This window comes from Palaemon carinicauda, chromosome 43 (genome assembly GCF_036898095.1).
Source record: "Palaemon carinicauda isolate YSFRI2023 chromosome 43, ASM3689809v2, whole genome shotgun sequence".
Classification (NCBI taxonomy): domain Eukaryota; kingdom Metazoa; phylum Arthropoda; class Malacostraca; order Decapoda; family Palaemonidae; genus Palaemon; species Palaemon carinicauda.
Window position 1 is genome coordinate 36,466,144 of NC_090767.1, and position 10,692 is coordinate 36,476,835.

Below are 10,692 nucleotides of genomic sequence, written 5' to 3' on the forward strand. Positions count from 1 at the left end.
GTTTATCTTTGATAGATATATCATCAATAGAAATATAAACTTGAATTTTTGTGAATTTTGTTCATATTTTAGAAGAAAGAACTTTTGAATATATGTAAATCTTCTTTATACATGAATACAATTCTATTTTGCTGGAGAATTGCATCAGATTATTCAGGAACAGAGGGTCTTCATCATCCACATCTTTGCATTGACAATGTATCCTGAGGTGATGATTAAGGGTGTGTCTGATATTATAACAATTTGCTTGATAGTAGACAATAGATTTCTATATATATATATATATATATATATATGTAAATATAAAGATATATTTATATATATATATATATATATATATATATAATATATATATATATATATATATATATATATATATATATATACATATATATATATATATGTATGTATATACATATATATATATATATATATACACACATATATATATATATATATATATGTATATATACATATATATATATATATATATATGTATATATACATATATATATATATATATATATGTATATATACATATATATATATATGTATATATATATATATATATATATTTACATATATACATATATATATATATATATATATACATAGAAATATATAAATTAATAATTTTTCTTGGATATTTTTCTAGGTTATATATATTTATGAACTATTTATGTCCCTTCTTGAATTTACGTTTGGTTTTTCTTGATAACAGTAGCACATTAATGTACTATTTAATTGATACAGTATATACCCATTCATGGCCTACTTGAAATGTAAATTTTTTTTATATATCTTATACCTTTCTTGAAATATTTTATTGAGGGATATATATTCATATTTACTACTTATACCCAACTGTGAATTTACTATTCATTCATAGAAGAACTTATAAAGAAAGTCTGGTATGTCTTAGGCGTTAGGCCTGTCATCACTTAGATTATATCCAGCTATTTCTCTTCATTGTATTGATGAAACCTCATTATTTCAATCTGATATTTCTCATTGCTAATATGAACATCATGGCATATCATTCAATTGATCATAATATTGATGACTTTAACGAATTAAGGATGATGTGTTTGGAGGAGCCTATAGGTCTATTTGCTGAGTCACCAGAAGCCATTTTCTGGCACTCCTTGTTCCTAGCTTGGGTGGAGATGGGGCTTTGAAAGTGAAAAATTTCTTTCCTTAGTAACACTGTTTACTTTTCTAAAATCAATGCACAGCCTATGTGATTCATGTTTCTTTTTCACCAGAACAACCGGAGAACACCATTCACTCTCGCTAGGATTTATCAAATCATTATATAACATATACTTAATTTCCTTTCGAACATTGTTATCTTCTCTGCAATCAAACGATACAGACTTTGTGTAATGGGTTTAGTGTCCTGTAACTCAATATCATGTTTTAAGACATTTGTTAAACTTGAGTTATCACTAACAATTTCTGGATAATATAGAAAAACTTTATATAATTCACTCCGTTTTTCTTCTAAGGTAAAGTTAAATGACTTGAAAATCTTAAGCACATCAGATTTTTACAAAAACTAATTTGTCGCTGCGACACAGTTATTACTGGTAGTGGGCGTTCGTTGTACTACTTTAGCAAGTTTATGTGCAGCCACATACCTCTACGTCTACACATATACTATTCCTGAAATGACTACCAAGTCTGCTACCTGATGCATTATTTACTGGTCTGCTACTTGGTGGACTATTGTGGAGATTTTGCTTTAAATGAGTGATTTTTAACTCATGATTACGCTATTTCTCATTTTTTTTTCTGGCTGTCTTTCGTTTTTTTTCTCTTTCAGCTGCTCTTTCATGTCTCTCATACATTTCCTGTTCTCTCATAAAAATATGCTAACGGAGATCATCACCATCTTGACCAAGAAGTTTACCTGAAGCTATCAAATCTTTTGTAATCTCACTCATTCTGCTTTTTTCTATTATATTCTCCCTTGTTTCAATTAGTTACGTTGTCGAAAATCCTGCTAGGTCGCCAACTATTACGATTTTACCATCGACACAGGCTCATAGAATAATTAGAATAAAGGTTTCCAACAACAACCATTGAAATATGTAAAATGAATATAAAAAGAAGCCCACGAAAACATACAACATTTATTTATAAACTTATATCAAGAAAATCAATGTTACTAATTAGTTTACTTCAAATAACAAATTAAATCAATCAAAATATCAATAAAAAAGGGGAACAGTCAGAAAAGTTGAAATACTCTAAGAATAGTTTTCTGCAGCTGCTGAGGTTATACTGGTACGGACACTTCAACCTTAAGAACATTGCAGAAGGGTGGCTGAAGTTCAGATGAAACTGGCACGATGACTGGACTGAAAGACGTCACAGAAAAGGGTGGCATCAAGATGGGACATCAGAAGTCTTCTCAAAGAATTCAATTTTAGTATTGAACTAAGGCAGGCTGTAGGCAGTGTGGGCTTCTTTACATCACAAGGAGGGAGGGCTGGCCGCTTCGATTTTCCTCTTTTCAGCGATACCAGGATTTAGATATAGTTGTTTGTTTTCTGAAGGGAAGATTAGAATCTGGCTCTATCAGATTTCTGGTATACTCTGCTTCTTATATCATTATCACTTGGTTCTCATCTCCTTCGGACATGGTTCCTTTCTTTTCTTATGTCCTGTCCTATTTCTCTTAGAAAATCTCTTCTTGAAGTTTATATACCCATGTTATGGCGGAGTTAATTACCGTTGGCAGTGGTCATTTCCATAGAGGGTTTTTTTTTAACAATTCTGCGTCTCTACTGGCTTCCTCAAAAATGCCCACTTCGATCACGCCATAGAAGCTTCTAGAAGACATTACTGATGCAATCTGGACTACGTGTTATTTCGTAAGAAAAGTGCAGCAAGCATCCAGCCATGAAGACATATTTCATAAACATGGATATCCCTCTGGCTAGTTCCAGCCATTCCTAAGCCTATCAGCGTAACTCAGATACACCCGCCCATCTAAATGAAACATAACAGTGATCGTTCATTGAAATGGGTAGTTTTGGGTTATTGTGATAGATTTTAATCCTCTGGTGAAAAAAGTGAGTGTGTGTTGCAAACAGTTCACCAATTCCTGTTCTGCTGATGGCTGCCCTCAATACCAGGACAGTAGAAGGACTGTCGCGTCCTCCTGAGCATGGAGTCAATTTCTTGGTGACCTTCTTGAAGGTTTGCTGTGATCTGTCGATAAAGTTCTTCTAGGATTACCAGTCATACGTACTCGTCTTCGTATGTGTAAAGAACTTGGTTTTCAAAGGTGATAGGAGATCTCTCACGCTGTAAAACGGCTTAAGACTGGCTACTTCCGGTAAGTTCTGCGGGTACCAATCGCCTGCACTTATCTTTGCCATCAGTAACAGGTATATAGGATCCTTGGGTGCCCCTGAACTGACCATTTTCACGTCCACCTTAAGCTCCTCCTTACGCAGGGTATCGATAGTAGGTTGTCCAGGCAGTAATACATTGAATCCCTCTCTCTGGGTACGGCTTATTTTTCTTTGCCTACACTTACACAAAATAGTCTGGCCTATTCTTTACATATTCTCGTCTTTCCTCATACACCTGACAACAATGAGATACTAAACACTTCTTCACCCAAGGGGTTAATTACTGTACCGCAATTGTTCAGAGTACTTTCCTCCTGGTAAGGGTAGAAGAGACTGTTTAGCTATGGTAAGCATCTCTTCTAGGAGAAGGACACTCCAAAATTAAACCATTGTTCTCTATTCTTGCGTAGTGCCATAGCCTCTGTACCATGGTCTTTCACAGTCTTGGGTTAGAGTTCTCTTGCCTGAGGGTAAACTCGGGCATACTATTCTATCTTATTATTTTTTTTTTCTTCCTCTTGTTTTTTTTTTAAAGGTGTGTTGGGCAGGCTTAATAGAAGGGCCATGGATGCCTGGTGGTTTATCAAGAGGTTGTCTTTTCCTTTCCTGATTGTTTTTCGTCTCAAAACCATCCTTGCTGTCCTCCCTTCAGTTGAAGTGGCTATCCTGGAGGGTATTTAGCCTTGCATGGTGTATCGGCTCCTCTATGTTGACCAGTTTTTCCACTTTTTACTATAGTCTATGGGTTTCATCAATCACTTTATCTATAATTCTGTACATATTGTTTTTGTTATATTTCTTGTTAATCTTGTTTTTAAGTATGATGTCTCTTTTTTATTTCTATTAATTCTTATGCTGTCTGGAGACATTGGGCCAAATCTGGGACCCGTACGTCCTATATTTCGTCAATGTTGTCTTCTGTATTGCAATATTCGTGGTCTTCATGCAAATATTCAAGACCTTACACTTGCGTCCAGACAGTATGATATTCTTTTGTGCTCAGAAACTTTGGTTTCTAATATGAGGCACTCATCTGAGCTCCTTATAACTGGTTTTAAGAAGCCAATAATGTTGAAGCGTAATGCCATCCCTAGGACCTGGGGTATAGCGGTGTATATTAGGACTGAGTACCCTGTTTCTCATAAGTCCTGCTATCAATGTGGATGTCATGAGATTCAGGTAATAAAAGTTTGTGGCAGGCAAAACAACTTTTATTTGTGTTCGATCTAGCGGAATCCAGACATGGATGATTCTATCTTCGATTGTCTTCTTACCATTATGGCTAAGATACAGGAAGATGATAGAAAGGTTTCTTTTGTCTTTGTGATTTTAATGCTCACCATAGGGAGTGGTTAAGTTCTATCTCTCGTACTGATTGCCATGGCTTAAGAGCTTTATACTTTGTCTATGAATCAGGCTGTGAGCAGATCATTAATGAAGCAACTCACAGGACTGGTAATTGCTTGGACCTCGTATACACTGACTTTCCTTGCGGTATAACGAGTAAGGTTGATTCTCCAGTTGGGATATCTGATCATGTCTTGATTTCATTAGTAGTGAAGACTGAGCAGCCTGTCCCTGATGTATCATACTCTAGTAAAATTTAAAGGAAATCTCAAGCAGACTAGAATGGGATTTTGCATGATCTTTTGTGCTTGAATTGGTCACAATTATATAGTAGTGTTAATCCTGTTGTCCCTTTGAATGAGAATCTAGTCAACATAATTGATAGGCTTATCCCTTATTGTGTGCTAAGGTACCAAGTGAAGGACAAACCGGGGTTCAATGATGATTGTAGACGTGCTTGTTTGGAGAAGCACTAGGCCTATCATCTTTGAAAAAGTAACAGATCAGATTTGACCTGGGATAACTATACTAAGCTTAGAGCTTCTGTTCAGAGAGTCTATGCCTCAGCGGAAAAGGAATAGCATTTACCCATGAAAGAAACCCTTTCTGGTAAAACTCAGGAACATAAATGGTGGTCTACCCTTAAATCTGCACTCTTTGGTGTAGATGTGATATTTCCTTCTTAACTTAAACCAGATGGCTCAGTCACTCAATGTCCGAAGTAAAAGGCAAACCTTTTGGCTGATGTTTTTGGCAGTAAACAGAGTAATGAAAAACTTGAACTTCCTCATTCATGTTTTCCTGAGGCTAAACTAACTAGTATAGCTTTTCGATCTCGTGAGATTAAAGTTTTGTTGATGGACCTTGATGCTTATGGAGGTGTAGATCCAAATGGTATTTTTTCTTTGTTTTTTATAAAGACAGCAGATTTCTTAGCTCCAAAGTTATCTGTTATTTTGCGCAAGTTAACTAGAAGAGGAGCTTGTAGCACTTGTTGAAGAATTGGTAATGTTACTCCTTTATGTAAATGTGTTTGTGGTAGCTCAATTCCAACTGATTACCACTCAATTTCCATAACTCCCATATTATCTAAAGTTTTTGAATGTCTCCTGGCAAAATGTCTTGATAGGTTTGCTGAAGGTAATCATCTATTCCCTAATTTGCTATTTGGTTTTTGTAAAGGCCTTGAAGCACGTGATGCCCTTCTCACAATCTCCAATGCTGTATAGAAATCCCTTGATTACGGTCAGGAAGTTCGTATGATTGGCCTTGATTTTAGTGCAGCCTTTGACCGTGTTAATCGTGAGGCCCTTGCTTTCAAACTCGAACAATATGGAGTGGGTGGGTCGTTTCTTCGCCTTTTTATTGATTTTTTCAGTAATAGATCTCAAAGAGTTGTTGTTGATGGGCACCATAGTGAGTATAGGAATGTAGATATCTGGTGTTCCACAGGGTAGTGTTCTTGGCCCATTATATTTCATATTATATACACATAACATGTGGTTTGGCCTAGAAAACAAGCTTGTTGCATATGCAGATGATGCTACTCTCTTTGCATCAATTCCATCCCCTGAATGTAGATCTGGGGTTGCTGACTCCCTTAATAGAGATCTAGCTAAAATTAGTGCATGGTGCAAATTATGGGGTATGAAGTTGAATTCTGACAAAACTCAAAGTATGATTGTAAGTAGGTCAAGGACAGTAGCTCCTCAACATCCTGATCTCAGTATTGATAATGTTTCTTTAACTTTGTATGACTCTTTTATAATTTTAGGTCTGATTCTCTACAGCAAATTTACTTTTGAGGAACACATTAGGTCTGTGTCTTCTTCAATTGCACAAAAAATTCGCTTATTGAGAAAATCTTTTAAGATTTTCGGTGATCAATCTATTCAGAAGAAGTGTTTGAATTCTCTCATTCTACTTTGATTCGAGTATTTATCTCCTCTCTGGTCTTCAGCTAATGATTCTCCTCATAATTTGTTGGACAGAAACTTACGGTCAATTAAATTTCTTGTTCCTGATCTAGATACTATATTTTGGCAGTGTCGTTCAATTAGCTCATTATGCATGTTGTATAAGATTTTTCATAACTCTGATAATCCTTTACATTCAGATCTTCCTGGACAATTCCATTCTAGGCTGCCACTTGATTCTAATAGCCATGCCTTTTACACCATGAGGATCAATACTACACAGTATTTTAGAAGTTTCAATTCAGCTGTGACCAAGTTGTGGAAGGATCTTCCTAATCAGGTAGTTGAATCAGTAGAACTTCAAAAGCTCAAAGTTGCTGCAAAGATTTTTATGTTGAATAGGCTGACATGAGTCTTTTTATAGTTTATATATGACATATCTGTTTTGACACTGTTCCTGATTTTAGATTGATTTATTGTTAATTTGTTCTCATCATTTATTAATTTCCTTATTTCCTTACCTTACTGGGCTATTTTTCTCTATTGGAGCCCTTGAGCTCATAGCATATTTCTTTTCCAACTAGGGTTGTAGCTTGGATAATAATAATAATAATAATAATAATAATAATAATAATAATAATAATAATAATAATAATAATAATAATATACCTGCCTTGGTGGTAAATAAATTTCTTAGCTAAAATAAATATTTTACAAATATTCAAATTATTTTCAAAGGGTTTATTGGAAGTTATGTGAACTACTTGCATTTTAATATCTTGTGTGTGTGTGTATGTGTGTGTGTGTGTGTGTATGTATATTTGCACGGTTCTGATTATCAATCATTATACCAATGATTTATCCTACATGATAGCCTGTACATGTAGATCTTCATGATCATGTAGAAATATTAAAATCTCGCAACCCCAACCAACACTAGCCCCTGCAGACTATATAAATTAGCAATATAAATCAAAAGAAAAAAAAAGGAAATAAATGTGAAGGACTCGTTTACTCTCTGTAGATATGTCAAACTTATGCAGGTATGTGTGAGCTGTAGTGTATATTGTTGATGGGGATGGACAAACACACATACAAACACACATATGTGCATGTACAAATGCAGTTTGTTGTTGCATAGTGAGAAGAAAAAAAATTAGAACTCTCTCTCTCTCTCTCTCTCTCTCTCTCTCTCTCTCTCTCTCTCTATGATAATCATGCGACTTGCCAACTGTCTATATGCTGGGGAGATGAAGGGACCTTGAGGTGATGGTTACGTTACAAGACTCTCTGGTATAGCAAATAATGAATTAAATGTAATAGGCGTAACTCATGTTCAGTTCAAGGTCGGTAAGCGCACATCTGCTGATACATTTGTTGTAGTACAAAATATTGATATGTATCCAGCTGTAATTATAGGATACCCGTCTATGGGCAATCAAAACATTATCTTAGCCCCTGCCAAGCACGGCGTGTATATCAAAGGAAAATTCTATAAGTCTTCTAATACTTTAAAATCAGTTTTGGATAAAAAGGAGATGACAAATAAAACAGTAACGTACGTTGAAGAACCAATAACTTGTCTCACTAATAAAGAAATAATATACGCGACCCAACAGAATTCTCGTTCACCCGTAATATCATCTTGCACGCAATCTATCGAGCCGAACGTGCCTTCGAATTTAATAGTGCAAGTAAAGAAAACCTTACCAGGATCTGGAATATTAATCCTCTCCGACACTTTGAAAACTAACGGATTGTCTGTCACACAAGGGAATACAGCAATATCTGGGTTGCAGTGGATATTACAGGCGTTTTATACGCAATTATTCAATAATAGCCACTCCCTTAACTGATCTTACGAATAAGGGCGTAGATTTCATATGGTCTGAGCAGCATCAACAGGTGTTTAATACCTTGAAAGATGAACTGTGTAGTTCTCCTATCTTAAAATTTCCTGACTTCGGTAAGGAATTCTTCATTGCAACAGACGCCTCAGACTTAGGAGTAGGTGGGGTATTGCTTCAGCAATATGAAAAACTATTATTCCCGATAGTTTTTTATTCTCAAAAACTGAGAACTTCCGAAAGTAAGTATGCAGTAATAGACAAGGAAGGGCTAGCTATTGTTAATTCACTAGTGCATTTTAAGTTCATAATATACGGTTATCCCGTTAAGGTTCTTACTGATCAAAAACCATTAACCGACTTCTTTAAAGGCTTCAGCCACAGCCCCAAACGAACTCGGTGGCATTTGATCATTCAAGACTTTGGCGCGAGAATCGGGTATTTACCTGGGAAAGCAAATATCATTGCTGATGCATTATCTCGCAACCCCGTGTCATCTTGAACGGAGCCTTTAGCTGATTTAATAGATATATCAACATCCATGCCTATTGTTAAAACGATATCTGAACAAGATGATTTAGGCTGGAGTGCTGAATTATTACAGACTGAGGAAAGAAAAGATCAGAAATTAGAAAAAAATTATAAATGCTTTGAAAGGCAATCATAAGGAAAAGGAATATATAAAGTATAAGCAGCAGAATTATATAATCAAAGACAATATTCTGTGTAGGACCGTGACAAGGAAAACCCACAATACACCACATGTGACTAACGACCAGGTAGTAGTACCAATCTCACTTATTTCCAGTCCTGAATTGGTTGCATGCAAATCCATTGCATGGACACCGGGGTTCTCATTAATGTCACAGAAAGCCAAATAATTGTTTTATTGGCATACGATGCTTACAGATATAAAAAAAAAACACATAGCTAATTGCCGTTCATGTCAGGAAAACAAAGGGCATACGAAAACACCTGTCAGCCTAGGGACTTATCCCGTGCCCAATCAACCCATTGAAAGGATACATTTAGATTTATTAACAGGATTTTACGAGACAGACAGAGGAAATAAGCACCTCTTAGTAATTGTACATGCTTTAACTCGATATACAGAACTAATAGCGCTTAAAACTAAAACTGCGATTGAATGCGCTAGGAAGTTTTACGAGTGTTACATTTGTAAACATGGAATTCCACACATGATAATCTCAGACTCGGGTGGAGAATTTGATAATCACTTTCTTATCTCATTGTGTAGATTCCTTAGCATTAAGAAAATAAATACCATGATATATCACCCAGAGTCGAATGAGCTAGTGGAAAGAAAAAATAGGAAGGTTTTAAATATAGTAAGAGTAACACTAGGGGGATCAGACCCCAACTGGGATATTGCAATACCTGCGGTACTGAGTACTCTGAATCATTCATATCATATATCAATTAAAATGTCACCGCACGAAGCATTGTATGGTAACCCAGTTAGAACGCCTTTTCATGAATTATCGCCTACATCTAATCTATCAAATCCTTTAAAAGAATGTATAAATGCAAGCAAAAGTCGTTTTGATATCCTTCAAAAGAATTTAGAAGAATCACAAATCATAATGAAAAGGAATCATGATAAAATAGTGAAGCCAACGAAAACATATACTGTCGGTGATAATGGATACATACAGGTAAATGTACGTAAAGGACTCAATTATAAACAAACACCTAAGTTTGAAGGCCCATTTAACATTTTGGAAACATTAACGGCCAATAGGTTTAGAGTTCAAAACGTATCCCAACCCACTGATGAGAGAATCGTACCATTGGCTCACATAAGAAATTAAAATAAGAGGGAAAGAAGTAAGGGAAAGATTTTTATTTCTTTTCATTTTTTGTAAACATAATATGTTAAAAGTTTTTCTTCCTAATACAGGAGTAATTACATATATTTTTCTCGTTACAGGTTTCCAATATGAAGTTTTTATTGTCCGGAGTGATATTGTTCGCTCAGACAATTTTCTCATGTGGGATGAGCTCTAAAACTAAAAGTATAGATTTTAGATATGGCACTATAGTTGAAAGACAAGAAGACACTTTTATTACATCAAGTAACGTAGTTGTTGAAGAGCGTATGCAAGCAATTTTTCTCCCAGAGAATGATGTCACTAGCTTAAAGAGCGCCATTTCAAGGTTAGCTGTTTCATTAAATGAAATGCATAGAAAACATTT